General features: G+C 44.2%; 1 pseudogene; it reads right to left on the reverse strand.

Annotated features, from left to right (window-relative positions):
• Positions 1–1,693: 1,693 nt before the first annotated feature.
• On the reverse strand, positions 1,694–22,516 carry LOC124023357 (annotated as a pseudogene).
• Positions 22,517–23,861: the final 1,345 nt, after the last annotated feature.

A 23,861-nucleotide genomic window follows, 5' to 3' on the forward strand; every position in this document is an offset into this window, starting at 1 on the left:
GGACTCTACACACCCAACACACTGACAGGACTCTACACACTCACATTTTGGATGTGATGTTTGGAACGTGGTAGTGAGTGTTGCAAACGAGGACAGACAATTTTTACGCGCTTCAGCACTCGGCTGTCCTGTTCTGTGAGCTTGTGTGGCCTACCACTTTGCGGCTGAGCCGTTGTTTCTCCTAGACGTTTCCACTTCACAATAACAGCACTTACAGTTTATCGGAGCAGCTCTTGCAGGAAAAGACATTTGACGAACTGACTTGATAGAAAGGTGGCATCCTATGACGGTGCCACGTTGAAAGTCACTGAGCTTTTCAGTACAGGCCATTTAACTGACAATGTTTGTCTATGGAGATTGCATGGCTGTGTGCTAGATTTTATACACCTGACAGCAACAGGTGTGTCTGAAATAGTCTAATCCACTAATTTGAAGGGGTGTCCACATACTTTTGGCCATGTAGTGTGTCAACCTCTATCACTCCAGTATCCCTGCACATTGTAAATATGGTATTGGAACTGACCCTGTATAAAGCTTCTTACTTCCTCCTCTTCTTGTTTTCTGCTTTCTGGCGTTTTTCTTTCTACCTTGTTATTTTTAGTACTACATTGTTGGTGTCAGAGTTGGTAAGAAAAAGGCATTTCACTGTACTTGTGCAGGTGACGTTAAAACTTAAAACTTGTAGGGTTGAATGTGCCCTGTGTATATGAGGCTGTGTGTCAGAGTGTAGGGTTGAATGGGCCCTGTGTATACGAGGCTGTGTGTCAGAGTGTAGGGTTGAATGGGCCCTGTGTATATGAGGCTGTGTGTCAGAGTGTAGGGTTGAATGTGCCCTGTGTATATGAGGCTGTGTCAGAGTGTAGGGTTGAATGGGCCCTGTGTATATGAGGCTGTGTGTCAGAGTGTAGGGTTGAATGGGCCCTGTGTATATGAGGCTGTGTGTCAGAGTGTATATGGGTTGAATGGGCCCTGTGTATATGAGGCTGTGTGTCAGAGTGTAGGGTTGAATGGGCCCTGTGTATATGAGGCTGTGTGTCAGAGTGTAGGGTTGAATGGGCCCTGTGTATATGAGGCTGTGTGTCAGAGTGTAGGGTTGAATGGGCCCTGTGTATATGAGGCTGTCAGAGTGTAGGGTTGAATGGGCCCTGTGTATATGAGGCTGTGTGTCAGAGTGTAGGGTTGAATGGGCCCTGTGTATATGAGGCTGTATCAGAGTGTCTGGTGCAACAATCACTAACCAGCCTCCCATTGTCCTCCTCTCTCTCTCGCTCTCTCTCAAAACCCATTTCTGATCCAATTGGTTTTGAGGAGACGAAAGGACGTGAGGAGTATGAGATGTTCACAAAGACGGGTCACTAACCCTAACCCCCCCTCTCTCCTTTCTTACCCATCCTCCTCTCTTACCCATCCTCATCCTCCTTTCTCCTCTCCTACCTCTCCTCATCCTCCACCCCTCCATTACTTCTCTCTCTGCTGTGCCAGATGGATTGAACAGTACTGTTAGTGAAGAGGTCTAACAGTCCATCCCCCCAGACAGTCCCCCCCCCCCCTCAACTCTCCATCTTTAACCTCCAGTAGAAAATGGACATCTCAATACAAAAACAGAACTTTAAAAATAATCATAACAAAGAGACTGAGGTTTGGTCATTGAGATAAACACTTAGTTCATCTGGTCTTTATTCCTACAGCTGTACAGAGCTCTCTCTCTCTCACACACACAGTGATCATTAAAAAATATACAAACTACAAATGAAACGTTTAGGTCTACATCGCAACGCACTGGATATAACAACACACTGATAATACAGTGGTGTGATCAACAACATGACATCATTCATCATCTTCCTCCTCCTCCTCTTCGTCGCTGATGACGTATTTCTTTGCCTTCTTGGGTTCCACCTCCTCCTCCTCATCCTCCTCAGCCTTCCTCTTCCCTGAACTCTCCCCTTCCTACAGAGAGAGGGGGAGAAAAGAAAGAGGTGGAGAGAGAAAGAGGGGGGAGAAAAAGGGGAGAAGAAAGAGGGGGGAGAAAAAGGGGAGAAGAAAGAGGGGGAGAAAAAGGGGAGAAGAAAGAAGGGGGAGAAAAAGGGGAGAAGAAAGAGGGGGAGAAAAAGGGGAGAAGAAAGAAGGGGAGAAAAGGGGAGAAGAAAGAGGGGGGAGAAAAGGGGAGAAGAAAGAGGGGGAGAAAAGGGGGAGAAGGAGGGAGAAAAGGGGGAGAAGGAGGGAGAAAAAGAGGGAGAAGGAGGGAGAAAAGGGGGAGAAGGAGGGAGAAAAGAGGGAGAAGGAGGGAGAAAAGGGGGAGAAGAGGAGGGATAAAACAAAGAGGGGGAGAAAACAAAGAGGGAGGGAGAAAGAAAGAGGGGGAGAAAAGAAAGAGGGGGAGAAAAGAAAGAGGGGGAGAAAAGAAAGAGGGGGAGAAAAGAAAGAGGGGGAGAAAAGGGGAGAAGAAAGAGGGGAGAAATGAAAGAGGGGGAGAAAAAAGGGGAGAAGAAAGAGGGGAGAAAAGAAAGGTGGAGAAAAAAGGGGAGAAGAAAGAGGGGGAGAAAAAGAAAGAGGGGAGAAAAAGGGAGAAGAAAGAGGGGGAGAAAAGAAAGAGGGGGAGAAAAGAAAGAGGGGGAGAAAAAGGGGAGAAGAAAGAGGGGGAGAAAAGAAAGAGGGGGAGAAAAAGGGGAGAGAGAAAGAGGGGGAGAAAAGAAAGAGGGGAGAAAAGAAAGAGGGGAGAAAGAAAGAGGGGAGAGAGAAAGAGGGAAAGAGGGGGAGAGAGAAAGAGGGGGAGAAAAGGGGAGAGAAAAGAAAGGGGGAGAGAGAAAGAGGGGGAGAAAAGGGGGAGAGAGAAAGAAGGAAAGAGGGGGAGAAAAGAAAGGGGGAGAGAGAAAGAGGGGGGAGAAAGACAGGAAAAATGTGATTTGACTCACTTCAGATCAGCCTCAACGTGCTTTGTTAGCTGAACTAGATTCCTATATGTAGTGATTCACAATGTCTCCTGCTGGTAGATCGTAGTACTGCACCCTCTCATCTCTCCATTCTCTCACTGTACTAACACCTGTGTGTGTGTCTCACCTCGTCAGAGTCTAGTTTCTTGGCCTTGAGCAGTCTCTGGGCTTTATCATCATCAGAACCCTCATCACTGTCAGACGAGTAGATCCGAGCACGCTCCTCTATATGGAGAGAGGAGAGGGACGGAGGAGAGGAGGGGGACGGAGGAGAGGAGGGGGACGGAGGAGAGGAGGGGGACGGAAGAGAAAAGAGATGGAAGAGAGGAGAGGAGGGGGACAGAAGATAGGAGGGGAGAGAACACATTAAAATGAGCAAATACAAACACTTTCGCTGTCTCCTCAGCCCTCCTCCTCCCTTGTATTTGATCTGGATGTGTCTGTTTAGATATGGTGTGTGTCCTCACCCCTCCTCCTCCTCCTCCTCCCCCTCCCTTGTATTTGATCTGGATGTGTCTGTTTAGATATGGTGTGTGTGTCCTCACCCCTCAGCCCTCCTCCTCCTCCTCCTCCCTTGTATTTGATCTGGATGTGTCTGTTTAGATATGGTGTGTGTGTCCTCACCCCTCAGCCCCCCTCCTCCTCCTCCTCCTCCCTTGTATTTGATCTGGATGTGTCTGTTTAGATATGGTGTGTGTGTCCTCACCCCTCAGCCCCCTCCTCCTCCTCCTCCTCCTCCTCGATCTGGATGTGTCTGTTTAGATATGGTGTGTGTGTCCTCCTCCTCCCCCTCCTCCTCCTCCTCCCTTGTATTTGATCTGGATGTGTCTGTTTAGATATGGTGTGTGTCCTCACCCCTCCTCCTCCTCCTCCTCCCTTGTATTTGATCTGGATGTGTCTGTTTAGATATGGTGTGTGTCCTCACCCCTCACCCCCTCCTCCCCCTCCCCCTTGTATTTGATCTGGATGTGTCTGTTTAGATATGGTGTGTGTCCTCACCCCTCAGCCCCCCTCCTCCTCCTCCTCCCTTGTATTTGCTCTTGATGGCGGCCAGGCTGACAGACTCGTCCCCCTCCTCATCGTCGTCATAGCGATCGGGCTCCAGGTAACCGGCGCTCAGCCCTCGTTGGTGCTGCTTCTCTCTCATCCGCCGCTGTTGTCCCTCACGACGGATAGACGCACGCAGACGCTCCTCCTCTTTCTGTAGGGGGGAGACGGGTCAACATTTTAACCCCTCAAATGAGATAAGGCGTCGTCCTGTCTATTTGAAATGTTCTGAGAAAATATAGTAGACTGTAATCAGCAACAGAAGCCCAGTCAGTGCTTCTAGAAGCAACAGAAAGTCTGTCTCGTCTCCAGACTGTCGTTATTAAACTGAACAAAAATATAAACCTTAACATGTAAAGTGTTAGTCCCACATTTTTACATGAGCTGATGATATAAATGATTAAAGAAATGTTCAGATTCACAAAAAGCTTATATCTCTCAAATGTTGTCCACAAACGTGTTTACATCCCTGTTAGTGAGAATTTCTCTTTTGCCAAGATAATCCATCCACCTGACAGGTGTGGAATATCAGGAAGCTGATTAAACAGCATGATAATTACACAGGTGCACCTTGTGCTGGGGGACAATAAAAGGCCAATCTAAAATGTGCAGTTTTGCCACATAATACAACGACACAGATGTCTCAAGTTTTAAGGGAAATTGGCATTCTGACTGCAGGAATGTCCTGAGAATTTGATGTTAATTTCTCTACCATCAAGCACCTCTGTAACATCGTCTTAGAGAATTTGGCAGTACGTCCAACCGGCCTTACAACCGCACCAGCCCAGGACCTTCTCATCAGACTTCTTCACCTGCGGGATCGTCTGAAACCTGCCACGCAGACAAACTGTTGAAACTGTGGGTTTGTACAACAGTTCTGTACAAACGGTCAGAAACCGTCTCGGGAAGCTCATCTGAGTGTTCGTCATCCTCACCGGGGGTCTTGACTTGACTGCAGTTCAGTTGTAACCGACTTCAGTGGAACAAATGCTCCCCTTGATACACAGGAGTTTCAACTGTACCAGGCAGATGGCACACAGGAGTTTCAGCTGTACCAGGCAGATGGCACACAGGAGTTTCAGCTGTACCAGGCAGATGGCACACAGGAGTTTCAGCTGTACCAGGCAGATGGCACACAGGAGTTTCAGCTGTACCAGGCAGATGGCACACAGGAGTTTCAGCTGTACCAGGCAGATGGCACACAGGAGTTTCAGCTGTACCAGGCAGATGGCACACAGGAGTTTCAGCTGTACCAGGCAGATGGCACACAGGAGGTTCAGCTGTACCAGGCAGATGGCACACAGGAGTTTCAGCTGTACCAGGCAGATGGCAGACAGCGTGTGTGGTGTTGTGTGGGCCAGCGGTTTGCTGATGTCAACGTTGTGAACAGAGGACACACACCAGGATGGTATGGGGGCAGGCATAAACTATGAACAACGAACACAATTGCATTTTCAATCAATGGAAATCTGAATGCAGAGACACCGTGACGAGATCCTGAGGTTCATTGTCGTGGCGTTCATCCGCCGCCATCACCTCATGTTTCAGCATGATAACGCACAGCTCCATGTCGCAAGGATCTGTACACAGTTCCTGGAAGCTGAACATTTCCCAGTTCTTCCATGGCCTACATACTCAGACACGTCACCCATTGAGCATGTTTGGGATGCTCTGGATCAACATATACGACAGCGTGTTCCAGTTCCCAGCCAATATCCAGCAACTTCACACAGCCATTGAAGAGGAGTGGGACAACATTCCACAGGCCACAACCAACAGCCTGATCAACTCTATGTGAAGGAGATGTGTCGCGCTGCATGAGGCAGATGGTCACACCAGATACTGACTGGTTTTCTGATCCACAACCCTATCTTTTTTTTAAAGGTATCTGTGACCAACAGATGCATATCTGTATTCCCAGTCATGTCACATCCATAGATTAAGGCCTAATGCATTTATTTCAATTGACTGATTTACTTATATGAACTGTAACTCAGTCAAATCTTTTAAAATCGTTTTTGCGTTAATATTTTTTTTTGCGTGTAGTTCTGCTAACATTACACCACACATCTCATAACCTTATTTCATGACATCCTATATGAAATGACACAGTCCAGCGTGTGTCACCTTGATCATCTCGTTGCGTTGAGACTCGGGGTCTCGTCCAGCCATGGGCAGTATTCTGATCTTCTGGGTCTTCGAGCAGCGGTCAGCCAGAGACAGGGTCATCTTCCTGTGGGTGGCGCTGTCTGTGGAGTGGGGTCTGGAGAGAAAACACGCAATAACAGCTTTATATCTCAAATCAGACATTCATGTTTGTTCCTTTACACTGAAAGAGGAACAGCGTCTCATAACTGTACCAAAACAAGTCCCCTTCTATTGTAATACTGTACCAAAACAAGTCCCATTCTAATACTGTACCAAAACAAGTCCCATTCTATTGTAATACTGTACCAAAACAAGTCCCATTCTAATACTGTACCAAAACAAGTCCCATTCTATTGTAATACTGTACCAAAACAAGTCCCATTCTAATACTGTACCAAAACAAGTCCTGTTCTATTGTAATACTGTACCAAAACAAGTCCCATTCTATTGAAATACTGTACCAAAACAAGTCCCATTCTAATACTGTACCAAAGCAAGTCCCCTTCTATTCTAATACTGTACCAAAACAAGTCCCATTCTATTGTAATACTGTACCAAAACAAGTCCCATTCTAATACTGTACCAAAACAAGTCCTGTTCTATTGTAATACTGTACCAAAACAAGTCCCATTCTATTGTAATACTGTACCAAAACAAGTCCCATTCTAATACTGTACCAAAGCAAGTCCCCTTCTATTCTAATACTGTACCAAAACAAGTCCCATTCTATTGTAATACTGTACCAAAACAAGTCCCCTTCTATTCTAATACTGTACCAAAACAAGTCCCCTTCTATTGTAATACTGTACCAAAACAAGTCCTGTTCTATTGTAATACTGTACCAAAACAAGTCCCATTCTATTGTAATACTGTACCAAAACAAGTCCCATTCTAATACTGTACCAAAACAAGTCCTGTTCTATTGTAATACTGTACCAAAACAAGTCCCATTCTAATACTGTACCAAAACAAGTCCTGTTCTATTGTAATACTGTACCAAAACAAGTCCCATTCTAATACTGTACCAAAACAAGTCCCCTTCTAATACTGTACCAAAACAAGTCCCCTTCTATTGTAATACTGTACCAAAACAAGTCCCATTCTAATACTGTACCAAAACAAGTCCTATTCTATTCTAATACTGTACCAAAACAAGTCCCATTCTAATACTGTACCAAAACAAGTCCCCTTCTAATACTGTACCAAAACAAGTCCCCTTCTAATACTGTACCAAAACAAGTCCTGTTCTATTGTAATACTGTACCAAAACAAGTCCCATTCTATTGTAATACTGTACCAAAACAAGTCCCATTCTATTGTAATACTGTACCAAAACAAGTCCCATTCTATTGTAATACTGTACCAAAACAAGTCCTGTTCTATTGTAATACTGTACCAAAACAAGTCCCATTCTATTCTAATACTGTACCAAAACAAGTCCCATTCTATTGTAATACTGTACCAAAACAAGTCCCATTCTATTGTAATACTGTACCAAAACAAGTCCCATTCTATTGTAATACTGTACCAAAACAAGTCCCATTCTATTGTAATACTGTACCAAAACAAGTCCCATTATATTGTAATACTGTACCAAAACAAGTCCCATTATATTGTAATACTGTACCAAAACAAGTCCTGTTCTATTGTAATACTGTACCAAAACAAGTCCCATTCTATTCTAATACTGTACCAAAACAAGTCCCATTCTATTGTAATACTGTACCAAAACAAGTCCCATTCTATTGTAATACTGTACCAAAACAAGTCCCATTCTATTGTAATACTGTACCAAAACAAGTCCCATTATATTGTAATACTGTACCAAAACAAGTCTTGTTCTAATACTGAACCAAATCAAGTCCCATTCTATTGTAATACTGTACCAAAACAAGTCCCATTATATTGTAATACTGTACCAAAACAAGTCCCATTATATTGTAATACTGTACCAAAACAAGTCTTGTTCTAATACTGAACCAAATCAAGTCCCATTATATTGTAATACTGAACCAAATCAAGTCCCATTCTATTGTAATACTGTACCAAATCAAGTCCCATTCTATTGTAATACTGTACCAAAACAAGTCCCCTTCTAATACTGTACCAAAACAAGTCCCATTATATTGTAATACTGTACCAAAACAAGTCCCATTATATTGTAATACTGTACCAAAACAAGTCCCGTTCTATTGTAATACTGTACCAAAACAAGTCCCATTATATTGTAATACTGTACCAAAACAAGTCCCATTATATTGTAATACTGTACCAAAACAAGTCCCCTTCTATTGTAGTACTGTACCAAAACAAGTCCCCTTCTATTGTAGTACTGTACCAAAACAAGTCCCGTTCTATTGTAATACTGTACCTAAACAAGTCCCGTTCTAATACTGTACCAAAACAAGTCCCATTCTAATACTGTACCAAATCAAGTCCCGTTCTATTGTAATGCTGTACCAAAACAAGCCCCCTTCTATTGTAATACTGTACCAAAACAAGTCCCCTTCTATTCTAATACTGTACCAAAACAAGTCCCATTCTATTGTAGTACTGTACCAAAACAAGTCCCATTACATTGTAATACTGTACCAAAACAAGTCCCATTCTAATACTGTACCAAAACAAGTCCCGTTCTATTGTAATACTGTACCAAAACAAGTCCCATTCTAATACTGTACCAAAACAAGTCCCATTCTATTGTAATACTGTACCAAAACAAGTCCCATTCTAATACTGTACCAAAACAAGTCCCATTCTATTGTAATACTGTACCAAAACAAGTCCCATTCTAATACTGTACCAAAACAAGTCCTGTTCTATTGTAATACTGTACCAAAACAAGTCCCATTCTATTGTAATACTGTACCAAAACAAGTCCCATTCTAATACTGTACCAAAGCAAGTCCCCTTCTATTCTAATACTGTACGAAAACAAGTCCCATTCTATTGTAATACTGTACCAAAACAAGTCCCATTCTAATACTGTACCAAAACAAGTCCTGTTCTATTGTAATACTGTACCAAAACAAGTCCCATTCTATTGTAATACTGTACCAAAACAAGTCCCATTCTAATACTGTACCAAAGCAAGTCCCCTTCTATTCTAATACTGTACCAAAACAAGTCCCATTCTATTGTAATACTGTACCAAAACAAGTCCCCTTCTATTCTAATACTGTACCAAAACAAGTCCCCTTCTATTGTAATACTGTACCAAAACAAGTCCTGTTCTATTGTAATACTGTACCAAAACAAGTCCCATTCTATTGTAATACTGTACCAAAACAAGTCCCATTCTAATACTGTACCAAAACAAGTCCTGCTCTATTGTAATACTGTACCAAAACAAGTCCCATTCTAATACTGTACCAAAACAAGTCCTGTTCTATTGTAATACTGTACCAAAACAAGTCCCATTCTAATACTGTACCAAAACAAGTCCCCTTCTAATACTGTACCAAAACAAGTCCCCTTCTAATACTGTACCAAAACAAGTCCCCTTCTATTGTAATACTGTACCAAAACAAGTCCCATTCTAATACTGTACCAAAACAAGTCCTATTCTATTCTAATACTGTACCAAAACAAGTCCCATTCTAATACTGTACCAAAACAAGTCCCCTTCTAATACTGTACCAAAACAAGTCCCCTTCTAATACTGTACCAAAACAAGTCCTGTTCTATTGTAATACTGTACCAAAACAAGTCCCATTCTATTGTAATACTGTACCAAAACAAGTCCCATTCTATTGTAATACTGTACCAAAACAAGTCCCATTCTATTGTAATACTGTACCAAAACAAGTCCTGTTCTATTGTAATACTGTACCAAAACAAGTCCCATTCTATTCTAATACTGTACCAAAACAAGTCCCATTCTATTGTAATACTGTACCAAAACAAGTCCCATTCTATTGTAATACTGTACCAAAACAAGTCCCATTCTATTGTAATACTGTACCAAAACAAGTCCCATTCTATTGTAATACTGTACCAAAACAAGTCCCATTATATTGTAATACTGTACCAAAACAAGTCCCATTATATTGTAATACTGTACCAAAACAAGTCCTGTTCTATTGTAATACTGTACCAAAACAAGTCCCATTCTATTCTAATACTGTACCAAAACAAGTCCCATTCTATTGTAATACTGTACCAAAACAAGTCCCATTCTATTGTAATACTGTACCAAAACAAGTCCCATTCTATTGTAATACTGTACCAAAACAAGTCCCATTATATTGTAATACTGTACCAAAACAAGTCTTGTTCTAATACTGAACCAAATCAAGTCCCATTCTATTGTAATACTGTACCAAAACAAGTCCCATTATATTGTAATACTGTACCAAAACAAGTCCCATTATATTGTAATACTGTACCAAAACAAGTCTTGTTCTAATACTGAACCAAATCAAGTCCCATTATATTGTAATACTGAACCAAATCAAGTCCCATTCTATTGTAATACTGTACCAAATCAAGTCCCATTCTATTGTAATACTGTACCAAAACAAGTCCCCTTCTAATACTGTACCAAAACAAGTCCCATTATATTGTAATACTGTACCAAAACAAGTCCCATTATATTGTAATACTGTACCAAAACAAGTCCCGTTCTATTGTAATACTGTACCAAAACAAGTCCCATTATATTGTAATACTGTACCAAAACAAGTCCCATTATATTGTAATACTGTACCAAAACAAGTCCCGTTCTATTGTAGTACTGTACCAAAACAAGTCCCCTTCTATTGTAGTACTGTACCAAAACAAGTCCCGTTCTATTGTAATACTGTACCTAAACAAGTCCCGTTCTAATACTGTACCAAAACAAGTCCCATTCTAATACTGTACCAAATCAAGTCCCGTTCTATTGTAATGCTGTACCAAAACAAGCCCCCTTCTATTGTAATACTGTACCAAAACAAGTCCCCTTCTATTCTAATACTGTACCAAAACAAGTCCCATTCTATTGTAGTACTGTACCAAAACAAGTCCCATTACATTGTAATACTGTACCAAAACAAGTCCCATTCTAATACTGTACCAAAACAAGTCCCGTTCTATTGTAATACTGTACCAAAACAAGTCCCATTCTATTGTAATACTGTACCAAAACAAGTCCCCTTCTATTGTAATACTGTACCAAAACAAGTCCCCTTCTATTGTAATACTGTACCAAAACAAGTCCCATTCTATTGTAGTACTGTACCAAAACAAGTCCCATTACATTGTAATACTGTACCAAAACAAGTCCCATTCTATTGTAGTACTGTACCAAAACAAGTCCCATTCTATTGTAATACTATACCAAAACAAGTCCCGTTCTATTGTAATACTGTACCAAAACAAGTCCCCTTCTATTGTAATACTGTACCAAAACAAGTCCCCTTCTATTGTAATACTGTACCAAAACAAGTCCCGTTCTATTGTAATACTGTACCAAAACAAGTCCCATTCTAATACTGTACCAAAACAAGTCCCATTCTATTGTAATACTGTACCAAAACAAGTCCCATTCTATTGTAATACTGTACCAAAACAAGTCCCATTCTATTGTAATACTGTACCAAAACAAGTCCCGTTCTATTGTAATACTGTACCAAAACAAGTCCCCTTCTAATACTGTCCCAAAACAAGTCCCATTCTAATACTGTCCCAAAACAAGTCCCATTCTAATACTGTCCCAAAACAAGTCCCATTCTAATACTATACCAAAACAAGTCCCATTCTATTGTAATACTGTACCAAAACAAGTCCCATTCTATTGTAATACTGTACCAAAACAAGTCCCCTTCTATTCTAATACTGTACCAAAACAAGTCCCCTTCTATTGTAATACTGTACCAAAACAAGTCCCGTTCTATTGTAGTACTGTACCAAAACAAGTCCCCTTCTCAGATTAGATACTGTGTTGTTGCTCACTATTCCATCTGGACGGAGCTCAGCTTAGATACTGTGTTGTTGTTCACTATTCCATCTGGACGGAGCTCAGCTTAGATACTGTGTTGTTGCTCACTATTCCATCTGGACGGAGCTCAGCTTAGATACTGTGTTGTTGTTCACTATTCCATCTGGACGGAGCTCAGCTTAGATACTGTGTTGTTCACTATTCCATCTGGAGGGAGCTCAGCTTAGATACTGTGTTGTTGTTCACTATTCCATCTGGACGGAGCTCAGCTTAGATACTGTGTTGTTGTTCACTATTCCATCTGGACGGAACGTGTTCCTGTATTCGGTGCATGATGTCTGTCAGAGATTTGGGTTGGGGTTCAGACAAAGAGCAAGGTGTGTGCCTACATACAGTGTGTGTGTGTGTGTGTGTGTATAGACAGTGTTACCTGAAGGTGAGTTTGGTCTTGAACACAGCCTGTCCCTGTAGTCCAGTTCCTTGTCTGATGAACAGGTGGTTGTGGTCTCCTTGGAGAGGAGCTTTATACACATCAAACACCTCGTTACCCAGGTGGAGAGACATACTGTGGAGACAGAACACATCAAAACACCTCGTTACCCAGGTGGAGAGACATACTGTGGAGACAGAACACATCAAAACACCTCGTTACCCAGGTGGAGAGACATACTGTGGAGACAGAACACATCAAAACACCTCGTTACCCAGGTGGAGAGACATACTGTGGAGACAGAACACATCAAAACACCTCGTTACCCAGGTGGAGAGACATGCTGTGGAGACAGAACACATCCACAGATACATACACATGTAAACACACATTTCCCCATTGTAAATCAATGTATTAATTATTTCAAACACAATCATCAGGAGTCCAGCGTTACTCCTCTTCGTCAGGAGTCCAGCGTTACTCCTCTTCGTCAGGAGTCCAGCGTTACTCCTCTTCGTCAGGAGTCCAGCGTTACTCCTCTTCGTCAGGAGTCCAGCGTTACTCCTCTTCCTCAGGAGTGCAGCGTTACTCCTCTTCGTCAGGAGTCCAGCGTTACTCCTCTTCGTCAGGAGTCCAGCGTTACCCCTATTCGTCAGGAGTCCAGCGTTACCCCTCTTCGTCAGCTGTCCCAGCGTTACTCCTCTTCATCAGCTGTCCCAGCGTTACTCCTCTTCATCAGCTGTCCCAGCGTTACTCTCTCTGTGTGTGTGTGTGTGTGTGTGTGTGTGTGTGTGTGTGTGTGTGTGTGTGTGTGTGTGTGTGCTGACCTGCCGTCAGACCACTTGACGATGCGGGCGTTACTCTCTCTGCTCTCGTTCCCCTCCTCGTCTTTCTTGGCTCTCCACCGGATAGTATTCTCAACCTGAACACAGAACACTGTTACATCACTCAGAACACTGTTACATCACTCAGAACACTGTTACATCACTCAGAACACTGTTACATCACTCAGAACACTGTTACATCACTCAGAACACTGTTACATCACTCAGAACACTGTTACATCACTCAGAACACTGTTACATCACTCACAACACTGTTACATCACAACACTGTTACATCACAACACTGTTACATCACAACACTGTTACATCACTCAGAACACATCACTGTCCCATCACACACATCACTGTCCCATCACACACACAACACTGTCCCATCACACACACAACACTGTCCCATCACACACACAACACTGTCCCATCACACACACAACACTGTCCCATCACACACACAACACTGTCACATCAAAACACTGTCCCATCACACACACAACACTGTCCCATTAATACACTGTCACATCAACTCACAACACTGTTACATCACAACACTGTCACATCAAAACACAACACTGTCACATCAATACACAACACTGTTACATCACTCAGAACACATCACTGTCCCATCACACACATCACTGTCCCATCACACACACAACACTGTCACATCAATACACAACACTGTCACATCAACACACAACACTGTCACATCAATACACAACACTGTCACATCAATACACAACACTGTCACATCAACACACAACACTGTCACATCAATACACAACACTGTCACATCAACACACAACACTGTCACATCAACACACAACACTGTCACATCAATACACAACACTGTCACATCAATACACAACACTGTCACATCAATACACAACACTGTCACATCAATACACAACACTGTCACATCAATACACAACACTGTCACATCAATACACAACACTGTCACATCAACTCACAACACTGTCACATCAACACACAACACTGTCACATCAATACACAACACTGTCACATCAAAACACTGTCACATCAAAACACAACACTGTCACATCAAAACACTGTCACATCAAAACACTGTCACATCAATACACAACACTGTCACATCAACACACAACACTGTCACATCAATACACAACACTGTCACATCAATACACAACACTGTCACATCAATACACAACACTGTCACATCAATACACTGTCACATCAATACACAACACTGTCACATCAATACACAACACTGTCACATCAATACACAACACTGTCACATCAATACACAACACTGTCACATCAAAACACTGTCACATCAAAACACAACACTGTCACATCAAAACACAACACTGTCACATCAAAACACAACACTGTCACATCAATACACAACACTGTCACATCAATACACAACACTGTCACATCAATACACAACACTGTCACATCAATACACAACACTGTCACATCAATACACAACACTGTCACATCAAAACACTGTCACATCAAAACACTGTCACATCAAAACACAACACTGTCACATCAAAACACAACACTGTCACATCAAAACACAACACTGTCACATCAATACACAACACTGTCACATCAAAACACTGTCACATCAAAACACAACACTGTCACATCAAAACACACACAAAACACAACACTGTCACATCAAAACACAACACTGTCACATCAAAACACAACACTGTCACATCAATACACAACACTGTCACATCAATACACAACACTGTCACATCAATACACAACACTGTCACATCAATACACAACACTGTCACATCAATACACAACACTGTCACATCAAAACACTGTCACATCAAAACACAACACTGTCACATCAAAACACAACACTGTCACATCAAAACACTGTCACATCAATACACAACACTGTCACATCAATACACAACACTGTCACATCAATACACAACACAACACTGTCACATCAATACACAACACAACACTGTCACATCAATACACAACACTGTCACATCAATACACAACACTGTCACATCAATACACAACACTGTCACATCAAAACACAACACTGTCACATCAAAACACTGTCACATCAAAACACTGTCACATCAATACACAACACTGTCACATCAACACACAACACTGTCACATCAATACACAACACTGTCACATCAATACACAACACTGTCACATCAATACACAACACTGTCACATCAATACACAACACTGTCACATCAATACACAACACTGTCACATCAATACACAACACTGTCACATCAAAACACAACACTGTCACATCAATACACAACACTGTCAAATCAAAACACAACACTGTCACATCAAAACACAACACTGTCACATCAATACACAACACTGTCACATCAACACACAACACTGTCACATCAACACACAACACTGTCACATCAATACACAACACTGTCACATCAATACACAACACTGTCACATCAATACACAACACTGTCACATCAATACACAACACTGTCACATCAATACACAACACTGTCACATCAATACACAACACTGTCACATCAACACACAACACTGTCACATCAATACACAACACTGTCCCATCAACTCACAACACTGTCACATCAAAACACAACACTGTCACATCAAAACACTGTCACATCAAAACACTGTCACATCAACTCACAACACTGTCACATCAATACACAACACTGTCACATCAACACACAACACTGTCACATCAACACACAACACTGTCACATCAATACACAACACTGTCACATCAATACACAACACTGTCACATCAATACACAACACTGTCACATCAATACACAACACTGTCACATCAATACACAACACTGTCACATCACAACACACACAATACTGTCACATCACATCACACACACACAGGGCAAGAACTGAGCACACACACACCTTCAGTTTGAGCCTGGTCCGTCCCTCTTCATCCAACATCTCCTCATCCTCAAACTCATCTTCATAGTACTGGGAGTCAAAGGGTCTGAACAGAGAGGAACACACACATCACATCAGACACAGAGTTCAGAGAGAAGACACTGCTTCTACCTATCCAGACCCTTCACACCCGAAAACATGGAATGCTCAGGGGAAGGTCAGAGTTAGGGGTCAGGGTCTAGGGTCCGGGGGGTGTCAGGGTCTAGGGTCAGGAGGAGGGTCAGAGTTAGGGGTCAGGGTCTAGGGTCAGGGGGAGGGTCAGTAAGTGAACTGGGACCATCTGGGGTGAGTCTAACCTGGGCTCAACGGAGAGGAAGTTGGGTAGTTTGACGAAGTAGAGGTCTGATCCTAGATCAGTGCTGACTTTAGGAATCTCCACCTCGATACGAGTCTCTGGGACGGGCTCCTCCTCAGCCTGCTCCCCTTCCATACCATCCTCTTGGTCCTGGGGGAGAGAAACACAGAGAGACACACACACACAGAGAGAGACACACACACACACACACAGAGAGAGAGACACACACAGAGAGAGACACACACACACACACAGAGAGAGACACACACACACACAGAGAGAGACACACACACACACAGAGAGACACACACACACACACACAGAGAGACACACACAGAGAGAGACACACACACACACACAGAGAGACACACACACACACACACACACAGAGAGAGACACACACACACACAGAGAGAGACACACACACACACAGAGAGAGACACACACACACACAGAGAGAGACACACACACAAACTCTTCATTATTAGTTCTTGTAACATGCAGAGGTAAAGTGTGTCTCACCAGGGGTTGTTCTGGAGTGGGGACACACAAGTGTGTCTAACAAGGGGTTGTTCTGGAGGGGGGGGGGTAAAGTGTGTCTAACAAGGGGTTGTTCTGGAGTGGGGGGGTAAAGTGTGTCTCACCAGGGGTTGTTCTGGAGTGGGGGGGGGGGTAAAGTGTGTCTAACAAGGGGTTGTTCTGGACACAGGGGGTAAAGTGTGTCTAACAAGGGGTTGTTCTGGAGTGGGGGGGGTAAAGTGTGTCTAACAAGGGGTTGTTCTGGAGTGGGGGGTAAAGTGTGTCTCACCAGGGGTTGTTCTGGAGTGGGGGGGTAAAGTGTGTCTAACAAGGGGTTGTTCTGGAGTGGGGGGGTAAAGTGTGTCTCACCAGGGGTTGTTCTGGAGTGGGGGGGGGGTAAAGTGTGTCTAACCAGGGGTTGTTCTGGAGTGGGGGGGTAAAGTGTGTCTCACCAGGGGTTGTTCTGGAGTGGGGGGGGGTAAAGTGTGTCTCACCAGGGGTTGTTCTGGAGTGGGGGAGGGGGGAGTAAAGTGTGTCTCACCAGGGGTTGTCCTGGAGTAGGGTGGTTAAGTGTGTCTCACCAGGGGTTGTCCTGGAGTGGGAGGTTTCTCAGCATCACTGTCTGATGAGATGTCGTCTGCCTCTCCAAACAGGTCGTCTGCTGCTGGCTTCTTACCTGAGGAAGAGATGGAGAAAGAGGAGTCCTGAACCCTAACCTTTGACCCGTAACAGGTAGGAGTGGAACATGGAGGGATTATACCCTGACCCCTCCGCCTCCTCAAAGTGCATCGGAGTCGGCTTGGGTGGTATCCAGACTGTTATACCTTCATACCGACCGGGTCCTGGGATATTCAGTAATACCGGCACTGAACACAAGGGGCGCTGTTTTCAAACCCCACTGAGCCTCTGCAATATGGAGGCTACCAATGCTAATAAGTACATGTGAAATCCCATAGTGAATGCTAGCTAAATGCTAACGAGCGCATTGCAAACATTTTAGAGTCTCTGACAAACTATTTGCAGAACAGACAATAGCGTTCTCCTGACCCATGAGGGGATTCTCCTGACCCACTAGGGGATTCTCCTGACCCACTAGGGGTTTCTCCTGACCCACTAGGGGTTTCTCCTGACCCACTAGGGGTTTCTCCTGACCCACTAGGGGATTCTCCTGACCCACTAGGGGATTCTCCTGACCCACTAGGGGATTCTCCTGACCCACTAGGGGATTCTCCTGACCCACTAGGGGATTCTCCTGACCCACTAGGGGATTCTCTGGCTGAATCTAGTTGATGATCCCTGGTATATATGATATATACCGGCCAAGCCTACACCAGGAGGGATCTTCTCCTCTAGTATGTGTTGAGGAGACCTCCTATAGGACTCTTCAGATTAGGGTTGCATGTTTCTAAATGCCCAAGTTTTCCAGAATTCCCGGTTGGAAGACTCCTGGATTCAGGCGGGGATAAGCAGGAAATCCGGAATCCTCCAACCAGGATTTCTGGGAAAGTTATTTTTGCAACCAGCCTTCAGATCTAGGTTTACCTTTACCCTTCTTCTTGGCTCCAACGTCGCTGTCAGAGTCTGAGCCAGACGCCGCCATCTTCTTCTTGGCTCCAACGTCGCTGTCAGAGTCTGAGCCAGACGCCGCCATCTTCTTCTTGGCTCCAACGTCGCTGTCAGAGTCTGAGCCAGACGCCGCCATCTTCTTCTTGGCTCCAACGTCGCTGTCAGAATCTGAGCCAGACGCCGCCATCTTCTTCTTGGCTCCAACATCGCTGTCAGAGTCCGAGGCAGACGCCATCTTCTTGTTCTTCCGTCCGACGAAGTCATCCTCGCTGTCACTGCCCTTCGCAGACTCTGAAGCACACACACACACATCATTTAATTATTATAATTCTCCTGTAGACTTCCAGTCATTGCTCAAACAAAGATTAAAGATCATTTTACTGGTCAATTACACACAAGGTCCAATCGAAATGTTACTTCCTTTTAACCCAAGCCCTCTGAAAGGAGACACATCAACATACAGGGCATTCTGAAAGTATTCAGACCCCTTGACTTTTTCCACATTTTGTTACGTTACAGTCTTACTCTAAAATTGATTAAATTATTTTGACAGGATTGTATCGAGGTACAGATCTGGGGGGGTACCAAAAAATGTCTGAAGCATTTAAGGTCCCCAAGAAACAGTGGCCTCCATCATTCTGAAGCATTTAAGGTCCCCAAGAACACAGTGGCCTCCATCATTCTGCAGCATTTAAGGTCCCCAAGAACACAGTGGCCTCCATCATTCTGCAGCATTGAAGTGGTCCATTCCAAGAACACAGTGGCCATCTCCATCATTCTGCAGCATTTAAGGTCCCCAAGAACACAGTGAAGGTCCCCAATCATTCTTAAATGGAAGAAGTTTGGAACCACCAAGAATCTTCCTAGAGCTGGCCGCCCGGACAAACTGAGCAGTCGGGGAGAAGGGCGTTGGTCAGAGAGGTGACCAAGAATCCAATGGTCACTCTGGCAGAGCTCCAGAGTTCCTCGGTGGAGATTGGAGAACCTTCCAGGACAACCAACTCTACAGCACTTCACCAATCAAGCCTTTATGGTAGTGGCCAGACAGAAGCCACTCCTAGGTAAAAGGCACATGAGAGCCCACTTGGAGTTTGCCAAAAGGCACCTAAAGGACTTTTAGACCATGAGAAAAATATTTTCTGGTTTGATGAAACCAAGATTGAACTCTTTGGCCTGAATGCCAAGTGTCACGTCTGGATGAAACCTGGCACCATCCCTACGGTGAAGCATTAGGGTGGCAGCATCATGCTGTGGGGATGTTTTTCAGCGGCAGGGACTGGGAGACTGACTAGGATCGAGGAAAAGATGAATGGAGCAAAGTACGTGCTCCAAAGTGCTCAGGACCTCAGCCTGGGCGAAGGTTCACCTTCTAACAGGACAACATCCCTAAGCACACAGCCAAGACAACGGAGGAGTGACTTTGGGACAAGTTTCTGAATGTCCTTGAGGGGCCCAGCCAAAGCCCGGACATGAACCCAATCCAACATCTCTGGAGAGACCTGAAAAAGCTGTGCAGCGATGCTCCGCAACCAACACGATAGAGCTTGGGAGGATCTGCAGAGAATAATGGGAGAAACTCCTCAAATACAGGTGTGACAAGCTTGTAGCGTCGTACCCAAGAAGACTCATGGCTGTAATCGCTGCCAAAGGTGCTGCCACAAAGTACTGTGTAAAGGGTCTGAATACTTATGTAAATATAATATTTCAGTTTTTTTTGTCATTATGGGTTATTGTGTGTAGATTGATGACAGAAAATTATTTAATCCATTTTGAATAAGGCTGTAATGTAACAAAATGTGGAAAAAGCCAAGGGGTCTAAATACTTTCCCAATGCGCTGTGTAGAGGTTTTTTAGTGGTAAGGGGAGCTGCCAGACTGGGTTCACAGGGAACAGCTGCTGTGTGGGGTTAAGTGCCTTGTTCAAGGGCACAGCAGCAACCAATGGCATATAGGATGTGATACAACAGTATCATATTGATAAAGCTTGATAGAGTACATTAATACAAGAGAAAAGCCAATGTTGCTGAAGGTTGCTACAGTTTTCTTTTCAAACTCCAAGGCTGATCTAGTGAGTGGCTAGAGGAAGGTCCTTCAGACCACACACACACACACACACACTTTCTTCAATACCTGACTTCTTCCTGCTCCTGTGCCCCGCCCCGTCCTCATCAGAATTCTCTCGCTCTTCGTCCGATTGGTGCTGCTTCTTCTCCTCCTCTTCCTCATCCTCTGATTGGTCACTCTTAGCCCCTCCTCCCCACTTTTCATCATCTGATTGGTTCTCCTTGCCTGACCCCTCCCCATCTGAGTGGGGGTTCCGGGCCCTGAGTGGGGGTGCCGGGCCCTGAGTGGGGGTGCCAGGGTCTGACAGGGGGTTCCGGGGTCTGACATGGGGGTGCCGGGGTCTGACAGGGGGTGCCAGGCGCGGAGTGGGGTGCCGGGCGCAGAGTGGGGGTGCCGGGAGCAGAGTGGGGGTGCCGGGAGCCGAGTGGGGGTGCCGGGAGCCGAGTGGGGGTGCCGGGAGCCGAGTGGGGGTGCCGGGAGCAGAGTGGGGGTGCCGGGAGCCGAGTGGGGGTGCCGGGAGCCGAGTGGGGGTGCCGGGAGCCGAGTGGGGGGTGCCGAGTGGGGGAGCCGGGAGTGGGGGTGCCGGGAGCCGAGTGGGGGTGCCGGGGTCGCTATGGATACTGGCAGGAAAACAAGTTATTACACATTATGTACATTCCAATGAAATTTGTTTTCACTCAAAGTGCTTTCAATAACAGATGAAAAAGCACTAGCCTATATAAAACCATTCCATAATCATTCCTCCTCACCTCTTCTCAGAGCGAGCACTGCCCCTCCCAGACCTGGGGCTCCCCACCCCGATACTGGACTGCCTGCCTCTGACCTTCGATCTCCATCTTCCTCCCTTCCTCCCGGTGCCCTCTCTCTGACCCACTGTGCTGCTCCGCGTCTGACTGGTCATTGTCCTCGGGCTCCGAGTGCATGCTGGCATCCGACTGGTTTCCTGAGCGTTCCGACAGGTTTGATTGGTTGTCGCTGTGTCGGCTTTGGCGTTCCTCTTCACTGTCATCCCCAAACAGCTCCTGGTTCATAGAGTTATACCATGTCATTATTGTGGTTAAGAGTGTTTCCTGTGTGTGTGTGTGTATGTACTGAAACAACTGGACCTCACCTTGGTGTTGGGCTTTCCCCCATCTTGTCCATCATCATCATCTCTCCCGCTGTCGCTGCCCGAGGCGTTACTATGGGAACGGGACCGGGGCATCTCCGGCTCAGATTCAGAACCTGAACCAGAGCCAGACGCCACTGCTGAGACCACTGCACACACACACACACACACACACACACACACACACACACACACACACACACACACACACACACACACACACACACACACACACACACACACGTTAGCTTTCAGCAGAGGGGAAATGTACATGCATGTGAAATAAACACAAATACTAACGTTAGCGACGCACGCCCCATGGGGAACTTGAATGGTTAGCTAGCTAACGTTAATGTGCTGGACCAAGTATGTACTGGCTATTTTGGTTCTAGATAGGTTGTTGATGGATATTCTCAAAGGTCCTCTTTACTAACGTTAGCTACTTGTTAGCCACTTACCGTTAGCTTCGCTAGCATCAGCCAACCGGCCTTAGCTAGATCACATTAGCTAACTTACTAGCTGTAACTGCATAAAGCTATTCATCTAGCGTAACTTTAGACGTGTTTAGCTAACTTTTCGGAACAGCATTTTGATGGCTAACTTCACCTCTTTGTTCGTTGTCACTGTCCCCATCACTCCCGAACAGTTCGTCCATGTCCGCCATTTCTTTCGATGAGGACGAACCGGAAGTGACACATGAACGTTTTCCCAGTTCAGCACGACACGATTAACTGCGTCGAATATCCACCGGGTGGCGGCAGATGAGCGCTGTGAAATAAGGTGCATGTAAACATGCATCAGATGAATACGTTAATGGAAATCATTGTGTTATTTTATCATTTAACCCCGACATAAAACATTGCAGTTTATAAAAGTGCAGAATCTGTAGTCGACTGTGGTATTTTGACGCAGTAATTGCAGAATAACTGCTGTGTACTATTTTATTTATTTATTTTACCTTTATTTAACCAGGCAAGTCAGTTAAGAACATATTCTTATTTTCAATGACGGCCTCGGGTTAACTGCCTGTTCAGGGGCAGAACGACAGATTTGTACCTTGTCAGCTCGGGGGTTTGAACTCGCAACCTTCCGGTTACTAGTCCAACGCTCTAACCACTAGGCTACGCTACTACACTCTAACTGCAGTTTGTTTTGTAAGGGTGCTGAGAGTGAGCAGTGCGGAGCATCAATACACACAGCACAGGACCTTTCTCATCTGGTAGAGAGACGGGCTCACCTGTTGAACAATAAAGATCCTGGAATTATTTTATTTAAAAGATTTATACTTCACCTTTATTTAACCAGGTAGGCCAGGTAGGCCATTAACAACTGCGACATGGCCAAGATAAAGCAAAGCAATGCGACAAAAACAACAAAAAACAATCAATAACACAAAATAAAATAAAAATAGAACAATATATGTACAGTGTGTGCAAATGTAGAAGATTAGAGAAGTAGCCAATAAATAGGCCCTAGAGGCGAAAATAATTACAATTTAGCATTAATACTGGAGTGATGCAGTTGAAGTCGGAAGTTTACATACACCTTATCCAAATACATTTAAACTCAGTTTTTCACAATTCCTGACATTTCACAAATTCCCTGTCTTAGGTCAGTTAGGATCACCACTTTATTTGAAGAATGTGAAATGTCAGAATAATAGTAGAGAGAAGGATTTATTTAATCTTTTATTTCTTTCATCACATTCCCAGTGGGTCAGAAGTTTACATACACTCAATTAGTATTTGGTAGCATTGCCTTTAAATTGTTTAACTTGGGTCAAACGTTTCGGGTAGCCTTCCACAAGCTTCCCACAATAAGTTGGGTGAATTTTGGCCCATTCCTCCTGACAGAGCTGGTGTAACTGAGTCAGGTTTGTAGGCCTCCTTGCTCACACACGCTTTTTCAATTCTGCCCACAAATTTTCGAATTGAGGTCAGGGCTTTGTGATGGCCACTCCAATACCTTGACTTTGTTGTCTTTAAGCCATTTTGCCAAAAATTTGGAAGTATGCTTGGGGTCATTGTCCATTTGGAAGACC

The sequence above is a fragment of the Oncorhynchus gorbuscha genome, unplaced genomic scaffold (genome assembly GCF_021184085.1).
Source record: "Oncorhynchus gorbuscha isolate QuinsamMale2020 ecotype Even-year unplaced genomic scaffold, OgorEven_v1.0 Un_scaffold_1607, whole genome shotgun sequence".
Classification (NCBI taxonomy): domain Eukaryota; kingdom Metazoa; phylum Chordata; class Actinopteri; order Salmoniformes; family Salmonidae; genus Oncorhynchus; species Oncorhynchus gorbuscha.